We start from the raw sequence: 12,758 nt of genomic DNA, 5'->3' as shown, positions 1-12,758 counted from the left end.
GGAGCCATAGTGACATTGAGTGACCTCACAAAAGCAAACCAGGACAAAGAGTGACTGTTGAATGCCAGAAGCATGATTTTGCATTGAATCTCTATCATTAAAAAAAGTCCTACAGCTGTCACTGAGGTCTGTTGTAATAAATCATCGCTCTTGTTTATTAAACACAGGTCAGTAAACTTATATTCCTAGTGAAGCTTCAAAATTTGCATTACCTCCTAACCTCACAGCAACCTCACACTAAGCTCAGTAAACATGTTTATTCAAACAAAACATGAATCAAAAAAAAAAAAAAAAATTAAATGCATTACACAAATAAAACCAAAACACACTATACAAGGTGAGACAAAAGACCTGTTCAGGGAAAATCTTATGATACTCTGACCTCCATTTGAAAATGAGTTTCAGTCGCAAAAACAAACCCCCACTTTTATGTCATATAGACTATTTTTCCACTGTTTCATTGTTTACTGGTAAACATTTTTTTCTATCTCACTTCCATCAATCCTGATCCATAGAGATCAGACTTATTTTTGAGATGCATAACTGTGCAGACATTGACTGTTTCTAAAAATAAAAAGAATGTACAGACAAATAAACGTATAAACCTTTTTTTCCCCGAGAAAATACTCAAGATGCCTCCCAAAATTGAAGACTTGTATCTGCAAGTAAAGGACAAGAACTCGCACCTGTAAAAATGTATCTCTAAAAGAGATCTGTAGTGCAGACCCATTTGGAAGATGATGATGCATAGCTGTGATTAGCCCTTTTTCTTAATATTTCCTTCAAGGTTTCACATTATTGGATATGCAAACCACCTATTTAACAAAAGTAGTTTTTAGTTTTTAAACCAGCTTTTGGCTATCCTCTTGTGCTTTCTGATGTTCCATGTGAAGACATGAGTAACTTGTACAGATCATCTTAAATAAAGGTCTGTATAACCTTGTACTATGCCCTATAATTAGCCAGCCTGAAACATACACAGGCAGCTAAAAATGTATAAAAAGTTTAAAGAGTACTAAAAATAACCTCATGTTATGGTTTTTCTACCTTTTTCCCATAAGAAACGAAGGAATTTTCCTACTGAATTCTGCACAAGGCCAGCAGGATCTAACCAATAACTGACACAGACAAAATGCTTCAGTTTCAAGAGATTATATTTTTAGCACATTGAGTGATGGTAAAGTGAGCCATCCACCCAGAAATCTGGGTTCTTCCATTTTACTGTGTTGCATCACTCTCAGTATCTCCGTGGGGAAGAGGAGAGAGAGAAATGGTATAAACACACATGTAGGCATACATTCTATGCTGTGTAGGTATAAAATGCTACATACTTGGATATTTGCAGTTTAAAATGCAGTTTTAGAAGAACTGATGAAAGGAATCCTAAGCATGTGGCAAAAGGCACATTATAAAGGCAATTAACACATGGATTTCACAGGAGGGTGCATTTTCTTGTTATATATACACACCCTTATTAATTAATTAATTAATTTATTTATTTATTAATTTCCAAATGTACTATTACGCCAGAATCGTGAGATGAGAAAGAGAAGTACAGTATTGAGGTGTCTTTTTCACTGAGGTGTCATTTCAGTAAAAACTGAATGTTTTTTAAGGCAGGCAACACATTGCACCACTGATTTCTTCATGTGAAAATATTTTTTGAAAAGTCAATACTGAGATTCACATTAAAGCTGAAATACAAGTAATAAAATAGTTTTCTATGAGATACCTGTTTGGGCTAACTTGTTTAAAATCTTACTGCAAAGTGTGGATAGAGAAAAGAACATTTGGGTAGTGGAGTTAAGTATTTGCATTAGAGATGATACTTGGTAAATTATTAGCACATTATTATTACAGATGTATTCCACAATTTATAGAATTATTAAGAGATTGTTACAGGAGTTTTCCAACTGAATCATATTTTACTGCTACCTAAATTCATGTTATATTTATAAGATAAGAACTTATTTACACGAGTCTGAGAGTGTAAGAGATAAGTGTGTAGTTACTAAAAGGACTCCACAGTTTATCTTAGCTGAGGATAAAGAACTCAGATTGTCAAATCCTGACAATCATATCATCATATTGTATAGTTGGAAAGTTAAATAACCTCTATCTCCAATAATCTGCAAATAAAGTCTAAGCACAAATAAATTAATCTTATGGTCTCAAAGTAATTTCTAATGTGGCTCTACTACCTTCCCAAGGCAAATCTATGTTCTGGATCCAATTCAGCACATCTGCGCAATATTCCTGGAGTGTCCAAGATATATACTGTTGTATCCAAGCTTATCTTCAAATTGTATCTATTTACATAGTACTTCTGCACTCAGTGAGAGGAATCTCACCATGTTTAATTCTTTGCACAATTGAAACAGAGCTCCAATAAAACATATCAAGATTAAACTTCTTTGGAGTGAAAAGCTCACTGCCAGCAACAACTCCTAAATTAAATAACCTAATATTTATAGTACCTCAGTAATTCACAGGTATGGTCTCCATCGTCTTTTAGGTAAGTTATTGGAGGATTTAGCACTACTGAAAGGTAAAAACTAATTTACTATTATACTCTACAGAAATAGAGGTAGATAAAAACAACCAAGAGAGCTTTCATTGTTTACTGACCAGGTGTGTAATCACAGACCTATTAAACGGAAAATTCTACAGAAAGAACTGTGAAGTTTCCTTCCAGTGTGCTCCTGTGTTATGTGGAACTGCTAAGAGAGAGAGATGTCTCTATAACTCCCTTCCCCAGCACAGTATATTTGCTATAGAATAAATATAAAAGATGGTGGTCTATTGGAGACGGGGCAATTTGAATAGAATCCAATACTCATTAGTAACTAACTAACTAAATAAATAAATAAATCGACCCTTTCTGAACAGCTTGGTTTGGATTGTGCTCTATTGCTTCAAATAAAGTATTAAGTATTTTTCCTTTTTATACCTTTGGGAAGTTACTGTCAAGGAGGCCTTCATCTGGCCAGCAAATTATTTTTTCTAAATATTTAAGAACATTTTCAGAGTGCATTAATATTTTTGTGAAATCCTACTGTAACAAAGACTTTTAAAAAAATATTTGTACAAAAATATGTGGGTAATAATCCATGGAATTTTACTTATAGTTTAATTTCCATCTTTGTTATTTACACCACTCTGTAAATGATTTAGGGCTTTGACCATCTGTCTGTAATTTAATCTATTCATAATTGAATAAAAATTATTAAGACAATAGAAGTAGCACAGTTACCTGGTGAGAATAAAAATAAAATAAAATAAAATTTAAAAATCAATTTAAAAAGTGAAAAAAGTTATTTTGGTTACAATCCAAGTGTATAGACATATCTTAAACTTAACAAGCAATCCAGTGGCAGAATCTTAATGAGAAAAAAATATTCACTGAGTTGAAAACATACGACACTAAAACAGTTCATAAACATTGCAGCCTCTCCATAGAGAATTTACATCAGGAAAAAACTAAAGATTATATCTTTGTAAATTATGTGAATAAACTTATTCCTTATCCATCAATTTCTATAAATGTCTTAATCACCATGACTTAAGTAGATTAATTAAATATTCTCACACATGGAAAGAATTGACTGAGCAGCCCTCATACTTGATGCAAAGGAAACATGTCCCACACAAGTTTCTTTCCTTCTTTCTTTCTTTCTTTCCTTCTTTCTTTCTCTCTCTCTCTCTCTCTCTCTCTACCTACCTATCACCATTTGTAAAACTTTATCTGTACATGTAAACTAAATTAAAATTAAGGACTTTGCCTTCAGGAAGCTGGAAGCACCTCTAAAAAAATCAATGTCTAATGAATTTTAAAGAAGGGCACAAGGGAAAGACTTCAGGGTCACAAAGCCACTATCACATGGCACAGAGCCACAGTAGGCCTGCCAATGCTAATGGAAAAAAAGAGGTTAAAACCTTCTGGGTCTTTGATCCTTTTCCACCCTCTCCAGAAAATAAGTAACTAGTAATCACTTAGAGACTAATATGCACCTCAAAAATTGTAGACATATGAGTTCATGCCCACAGTGTACAGTGAAAATCACAAAGCCTAGAAATGTAATTGGCTCCATAGATTTATGGTGATCGTAAGTAAATGGAATTAAATTCATTGAGGCTGGAAAAAAAAAAAAAAAAAATTGTCCAAGTTCTTTGCCAAAAGTTTGCCTTAATATTGTGCATATTCATAATCTTTTCCAGCTGTTCCTTTCTATATCAAATAATGAAAAATGCCAGAAATCTGAGAGCCCTTTAATTTCACAACTTTGGTAATTTTTGTCTTGAGTTTTAAAGCTATTTTACAGAGGTTAATTTATTATAACTTTTACAAAGAAAAAGACAAAAACAGTAAATAAAAAAGTGCTGATGTGAATAGGTATTTAGTTCTCAGAGTTATGATGCAGACTTCAGAGAAAGGTGCAGCTGCTCATCACCTATTGGAGCCACGCTGTGATGGTACAAGGCAGAAAAGGAAATCTGTTTAGAACTTTATTTTTTCTCTTTCAAGAGAGAACATGCATTTTTGAGAGCTGCTTCAATTCAAAAAAGCGAACCAGAAAACTATGACATTCTACATCTCCCCTGTGACTTCTTACTAGCAAATCACCTATGTGTGGCTTTGAATTAAGCATGTCAGTAGTCTTACTGCACTCATCATCATTAGTCACATGCTTAAATGTGTGTTGAAATATTTTTGGTTGCAGATCCTAACTATTTCACACCACCAGCAGTGGTTGTAGTTTATGAACAGTTATATACCTATTAATCATGAAAACTAAACCCATGAATTTCACATATGAAAAAATTCTGCACCAATTTTGGTTAAAGCAGTTATGGATAAAATAATGTAATAAAACAATTATTGATGCAAATAACTTTCTAAATTTACATTTGAACACAACTTCATGTTTAAAGTGGTCTACTGTTTCTCAATTCTTACGCATTACTACTTTCTAGTCTGTACATCACTAGATCTTCTGAACTGCATTTGCTATTCAAGAATAGTTACATATACACAAGCATAACCACACAAAGATCTGTTGATAATAATTGAAAAAAAATCAGATTCTTCCATCACAACATAATAAAGCTTAGTAGTGAACTGTAACTTAATTACTACCAATACCTATCATATTTCTGATAGAAACTGCTGATTGCCAGGTAACTGCTTATCATGTTTCTTGTTAACTGTGCAGCAATGCATAGAATTTCTAGGGTTATAACCTTTGGAAGAAGCGGCAGGCAACTCAGGCAAACTACGAAGATGTCATGAGGTTATACAGGGAGAAAATCAGAAGGGCCAAAGACCAGGTAGAACGTAATCTGGCTACTGGGGAAAAAGACAGTAAAAAATGTTGCTATAAATACTTTAACAACAAAAGAAGAGCTAAGAAGAATCTCCATCCTTTATTGGATGCAGGTGCAAACATAGTGACAAAGACTGAGGAAATGCAGAGGTACTTAATGTTGCCTTTGCTTCAGTATTTAATGGCAATGCCAGTTGTTCTCAGGGTGCCCAGCCCCCTTAGCTGGAAGATAGAGGTGGGGAGCAGAATGAAGCCCCCTTAATCCAAGAGGAAATGGTTATCAACCTGCTACATCACTTAGACATACACAAGTGACACACATAGTCATTTAAGTAAGAACCTTACTCTTTCTCAGTCTCACCAAGAAGAAAGAACATCAGTACTGACAGGAATTAATAGGATGATAGAAAGTTTCTGTTACATCAAAATAAGGGAACATTGTGGCATTTCAACTTTTGCAAGTCTAAAAGTAATAAAAAGACTTAAAGGTAGTTTGTACTTTGATTACTTCTATTTGTCTGTTATGATGACTGCTAATTTCATTTATAAAATTTCTCATAAAATTAACGGAAGAATAACGCTAGATTATTTGCCAGATTTATTCATCCAGAATTTGTTTCTTTTTCATTATTTAAAAGGGGGAACCATGAGGTGTAATTACTATCTCTTCCCTCTTCAATGATACATTTGCAGTTACTCCCACTCTATGTTGTTAAAGCAGTTAAAAACTGAGATATGCTTTAGTTCCTCCTAGTTGCTGCATAAGCAGTTAGAGAACCAGAGACGGAAGGACTGCCTAAGGGCTCAATCCACCTCACAGGGAAGTCAATGATTCACATCATTGGGACTTGAATTAGTCTTAAAAACACAGAAGAAAATCCAGCTGGTAATACAGTTCTTATGTTCAGTTTACAATTCAAACAGAATCCTTATGGACAAGATATAACTAACAATAGGAATTCTCTGTAATTTATTCTGAATTTAAAGTTATTCTAAGCAAGTAGGATGAGAAGCTAGAAACTGAAGAGATACTATGAACAATGAGGACTTGTATTAATAACAACACAGAGAAAGTTATGGCCAGCTATTACCACAATATACAATTTGATTTGCAATATTAGTAAACTATTTCTTTAAATTAAGTTACAAAAATTAATGTTTATAGGAACTGTGGAATAAACAGATTTATGTCCAGTATGTTATTTTTATAAGACTCCTTAAAAGAAGATAAAAAATTTCTCTTACAATAACAGTTTCACATAATGAAATCAAATCAAGTTATTAAAGTTAGTGCAGATATAGTAGTGCAGATAGGAGGGAGAGTCTTGGCTTCATGTATAGAAGGCTACAGGAGTATAAACAGAAACATCAGTGTCCTTTATACTATGTTCAGAACAACTGTTAGTCTTGATTTTTGTACAGGCAAGAATAGTGCCTGCTTTCTCATGTCTTCTGGAATATTGTATGTCTCAGAGAGAATAAGCACTGTAATTTTCTTCCTCTGTGAAACTGAATTGATGCTATCTCATGTCTGACTTGTTCCTGTCCTGAAGTAGATTGAAGGAAAAATTCAACTCACCAAAGCAAAACTCCAAAGAGAATCTTTGCTGGAGTATGGCATACAGGGTCACTGGTCTGTATTGGCTTCACCCTAGCCTACCAGGTAAATCACTACCTGACCTTTATTCTATTTTCTGTTCACCTTCGACATTTTAATACAGGTTACATAAGAACTACACAGCTACTGAACTTAAGTGCAGGACACTATAAAATCAGTTCCTTCGTAGTGATCGTACATCATAGAAGTTGAAGTTAATTGACATAAAAGAGTATACTGATTAAGATAGCAGCATATTGCTCTGCCATAGTTAACATAATTTTGTTTTTCCCAGGAAAATGATAATTTACATTAAAAGCTTCATGCTGTCTTTAACACTATGTTTTCTGCATCAGTGTGCTGATCACTCAAGGTTGTTAGATGAAAAATTCTAGTACAAAGCAATGCAAGAAGACAACTGTCATAAACAAATGGTGCACACAGCATTCTGATACCTTTATATTTTCAAGAACCTAGAGCTGTTTTATTATGATTGTTTTTTCTTGCAAGGAGTGACTGTAACATTGATGAACATAACATTGAGTGAGATGCTGTCAAGATATAGTGCAAAGCCAGATCCTCCTGTGTTCTTAAGACTCAGTTCTGTTTTCTTTCCTTTTTGAAAAAGACAGTATTGGGACTTGATTCAGTACCACTGAACTTAATGACAGATATTTCCCTAGATCAAGATTTTATATAATTTTTTTCAGTATACTGTGAAATTGAATAGTTGCTCTAAAGTCAGTATAGTTGATAAAACTTATTTAAGGAATTGTCCCAGCAAACGTATCATTGACCTCAGTGTGAATAGATTTTAGTGATGAGATATAAACAGCAACATGTCTAGACACCTAGGCATATGACCTTTTATAATTTCTTTCATTTACATGACAATAGCAATTCAACCTGAAGTAGCAGAAAATGCCAATGAGATTCTATCAGACAGATATTGCAAGTTACGTGTTCTTATGGTAACTAGTAACATTCTGAAATAACCTCACTGAAGTCACTTGATTTAGTTGGTATGTTTGAGACACGATATACTGTATTTATTTGAGAGAAGGGTTTACATTCTGCATGCAGTTTCAAGGTGTGCTTTCAAACCACAACTGCTAATGTGACCTAGGTGGTCTTCATAGACAAAGACTTTAAAGAAATGGCAATTTGAACATAACAAAGTAAAATGATTAGAGAACAATCCTTTGATTTTGGAACAAATGATTTAAAGAAATACCATCTTACTTACATGAGATAGTCAGATTAAATGCTCTGCTTGCTCTTTTTTACCTTATTAGTTTTAGCTGAACATCAGTACTTTATTGCAAAGAAAAGTGTAAAATAGTTGATACACTTTCAACATAAGATGTCTGATTTTGAGACAACCTCTAACTTGGCACAATTTTTACCCAAAAATATGGTAGTGTTATTTACGTACACATATATGTCACAGGAAGTTGTACAGGGCAGGAGGTTAGGTAAAGAGTTATTCTAGCCTGGTTTACATGTGACTGAGTCTCCACCATTGTTGTAGCATGTAGGATGGAACAGCAGCAAAGGAAACATTATTTGTCTTTGTGATCAGAGGAGCATACGTTTGTTTCTTTCAGGCCCTGAAAGAGCTTCAAAAGATGAACTAGTCTTACAGACACTCTATAGTCAGTTGTCTGCATGATTATGGATTAGGCATTTTAAAAATCTCATCTTCTCATAGGTAAATGTCAAGTTATCTTCAGACTAATCATTGCTACTCACCTTTATCAGGTTTCCTGCATTAGCAAAGAACAAGATGGGAAATGAACAAAAAAATAGTATTATTTCTAGTGATTATTGTTGGAATACTTCTGCTATTTTAAAGGTGTCTGCAGATCCAAAAAATGAGAATCTGTTCTCAGATATAACTTACAATCATTATTCTGACATCACAGCAACAGCTTCTACTCACCTTTAATTCCATGCAGTCAAGGGAGTTAAACAAAAGACAGGGGAAATGTTTCCTTTGTTTACCAACAGACTGAAATATTTACTTTCAAAATCATTCATAATGAGACCCTAGTAAAGATTTACAGTCTGATCATCTGACATTCAGTCACTGTTTGCCTTTATGGGGTCTGTGAACACCGTTCCTCTGGTGCTGCTTCCCTGCATTCTGGAGTCCATTTTGACCCCAAAAGCATTAACCCAGCCAGCTTGCATTTTTTCCTGTACTGTCATGTAAGATGTACTCTACACAAAATAAGGAACATCGACCTTGAAAGGAAAGAGGGGGGGTAGGAGGGGGAGCAAGAATAATAAATCCCACAACCAAAACCATTCAACAGCCCAGACCAAGATCTAAGCTCTGTCAAAATGATTTCTTATTCCATTTTACTGAAGCAGTGCCATGCTTTATCACTTCTGAGTTCATGTCTTACAGCTGAGGCAGCCCACTTGAATTGGTAAGTTGTTTAGTTAAAGTATACACGTGCTATTCAATTTGTCAGTGTGATTTAAAAGGAAAGAACATTTTGCAGGTGAAATACAGCCACCAATGCGACATGAAGCTGAAAGCCAAAACACTAAGACCCATGTAACTAATTGTTGTGTGTCTCACTATGATCCTTCTCCTCCCCACTTACAGAAATACTATAGTCAGACTCATGACACCGGTGACTCGGTGGTGGAGATGGCAGCTTTAGATCTTCCAGAAGCTTCTGCTGTACTCTCACAATCATAAGTAAAATTGGTCAGGTAATCTTAACTAAACTTAATGTACTACTACTGTCTGTATCATTATATCTCTGCACACACATTTACACACAAGGTGCAATATAATGTGGAGAAATGCTGAATTTGCCTTGTGACTATGAATGTGCAGATGCTGAAACACCTAAATAAATTGTGACTATAAAAAAGGTTCTTTCCAAGTCACCAAAGTCCTCAGTTTACAACCATTAAAGTTTACGCTTAATTACACTTACTAAGAACTAGTTATGTTTATTTACAGATATTTTTATAGAGGTGGGTTGAGTTGCTTAGCTTCTTCGGTCCAGTCAGGATGCTGCTTTAATAGGATAGATCAAGTATTGCCATATAGGCATAGACATATTTTTTTTAAAGCAAAAGCCCCTGTATTAAAGTGCAAACTATACCTAAAAAGGGCTATTTGCTCAAACAACAAAGAAATCAAAGGCTTTCTCCTCTTCTAATTTGTGAATAAAGAAACCTGAATCCAGTATGCTAGAAATGCCCTATAACTCTGTTTAATTTTATTTTAATGTAACTGAAAAATCTTGTGAAGGCAATGTTGAAAGTTGAGCTCATTTTCTATTGCACTGCAGTACTGTGCCAAACTCTATGCATTTCATGTAAATTAACAGCATTATCAGGCTACAATGAATCTAAACACTCCTCCATCTGTATTTTGTGAAATGTGAATAAATAAAAACTTGAAAGTAATGCAAATGAAGTCACTGTCAAAAGATCCATAAAATTCAGAACTAGGTCAAAAGTGAATGCATTAGTGTTCAATATAATTCCATCTTTGGTTTTAATGTTCAACTTCTTCTTTTGTTCTTGCTGCCAATTGATTATCTTTCAGTAAAGTTTACACGTTACCATTAAATGTTAATAAAGCATAAATATTAAACACACCATTGTAAAGTTAGCAACACTATTAATATCCTCAATCTGTGTAGGTGATACTAGAAACTACTAAGATCAGTATCAATAGTCAGAATCATAAAAATCCTGTCTTTCTGGAATTGATAGGAATAAACAACTGACAAGGTACAACTGATATTTAATACAGCCATCTCTTCATACAGAATTTTAGAGAATAGGGAAACTGGTGTTAGGAAAGAAAAAATATCACTTTTAGAATAAGACATTCCTCTTAATATTTCACTATTTTTCCATCCTTTTGTCTGTACATAATACTTATAAAATGCTGTAATCACCTTATTCTAAACAGTTTAGTAGTATTTTATTCTCTAGTTTGCTCAAGGAAAAAAAAAAAAAAAACAACCCTCTGCAGCACTGATAGGCAGAAATGTCACTGCCAGATTCCTCACTGCAGATTCCTGTCAGGCAGGGCATTGTTAAAAAAGCAGGCAAAGACTTAAATGTGCACAGTTGCTCTACATTTCAGTCCCACTAGGTGACAACAGCTAGCTAAAGTATACATGTGCAATAAGCTTTACACTCCCCCAAGTGTGCTAAATCATTGTCTAGGCTCAAATTTGTTTTTTAAGAGCTTTGTTGACTTCACAGCTGGTGAGTTGACACTTTCCATCACTCCACCACTTGGCAACAGATGCCTCTTACTTACGCACAGATGCTGAGTATCCACCCAACCCTAACATTAGCCTTGTGTTTTGAACTAATTGGGCCAACACAGTTGTAATTAAGATTTGAATAATTAGGAAACTAACATGATTACTTTCACAATTAATCCTTGTATTGTACCATTACAATCTCTTTTGGATTATCCAGGATAGCTCTAATTTCTCTGGGTACTCTAAATGCATCAGCCTTCAAAATAGTGGAATAAAAACATATTTTGCAAATAATATTAATTACATTTTAAAGGGCCTGTTTCAATCTGACTTTAAAGAGTTACAATGTATGATTGGACTGATATTTCCTTTAATTCCATTTGCCCAATATGTGGATCCATTTGCAACAACCACACAGGAAGAAAAACTGTACGCAAGTATGAACAAAGATTTTTAAAAACAATATGTGAATATACGTGCATCCAGTGTAATATAAAAGATCTTTAAGATGAGCTGATCTGACACATCCTAGTTTATTCCTCTGACTTGGTGTCTGTCTTAAAATTATGGGTGCTGGGGAGAAACTATTAAGCAAAGGAATATAGTTGAGGGGAAAGGAAGAGTCTCGTTTAGGACTCTCATGGGGAGTCTGTCCTGGGCAAATAGTAGCTATAGCACTTGCAAAGAATAGCACAGAGTGTGAATTTTGAGAGGACATAATTAAGAGAAGAAATAGTAGGAAATATACAATTAAAAACTGAATGTGATTAGGAAATGTACATTCAAAACTTGAAAGATGTATCAATTCCATCATCCTAAGTATGTAAGGACTGGATGAATATGTAAACCTCTCATGCATTGGGAACTAAACTAATTTTAAACAATGCTCAATATTTATCTGCCAGTAATACACAAAATTAAGGTGTTCATGTATGTACATGCTCACAGAAATGCCATTTTTTTTCTCAGATGCATTTACTAACATATACACACAAGAGGAACTCTCTTATCTGCCAGTAAAAATCATCACTAGTTAAATTTTTATTCTTTGGCATTAGAAAGACTGAGAACAGAGAAGAAACATTATAGCTGTATAGGAATATTAATAAGAAGCGTAATTTAGAAAATTTATATTCTGTTTATAGAAAGTAAAAGCTAAATCTTTTTTTCTTTGACATTCTAGATAATCTACACAGTTCTTGGCACAGTGCAGGAAGCCTGGTATTTCTGACTTAAAGAGATCACTCTTAAGGTAAGAATATTGTAATCTCAATTGTGTACTAGAAAGAAACAAGGAAAAAAATAAATACATATTATCTTCAGTTGTAATTAAGTATATCCAGTCATGGGGAGGCAAGGAAATTTTTGCAGATAGACTTTCTTGAACTAAAAATTTATGTTTGCTATTCTCCTCCAGGTGCCTAAACCATATTATTTGCACAGATATCTAAATTTGCTTTAAAGGGCATTTTAAGGAACATACTTATCAGGGAAAGCAAAGAAACAGGAGCAGGGAAGCAAGAATGGTTCACAAATAGGTTCAAAGGAGAATAGCAAGTGTTAAATGGCAGCAGCCAGTAGCAG

General features: G+C 34.2%; 1 protein-coding gene across 1 annotated transcript in view; it reads right to left on the bottom strand.

Moving 5' to 3' along the window:
- Positions 1 to 12,758, bottom strand: part of CDH12 (cadherin 12) — a 382,326-nt gene that overhangs the window by 205,199 nt on the left and 164,369 nt on the right. The gene's annotated exons all lie outside the window — the stretch shown is intronic.

This window comes from Tyto alba, unplaced genomic scaffold, assembly GCF_018691265.1.
Source record: "Tyto alba isolate M040663 unplaced genomic scaffold, T.alba_DEE_v4.0 Super-Scaffold_48, whole genome shotgun sequence".
NCBI classification, from domain to species: domain Eukaryota; kingdom Metazoa; phylum Chordata; class Aves; order Strigiformes; family Tytonidae; genus Tyto; species Tyto alba.
Note: the sequence above shows the minus strand (reverse complement) of the source record. Positions and strands in the feature narration are given on the sequence as shown.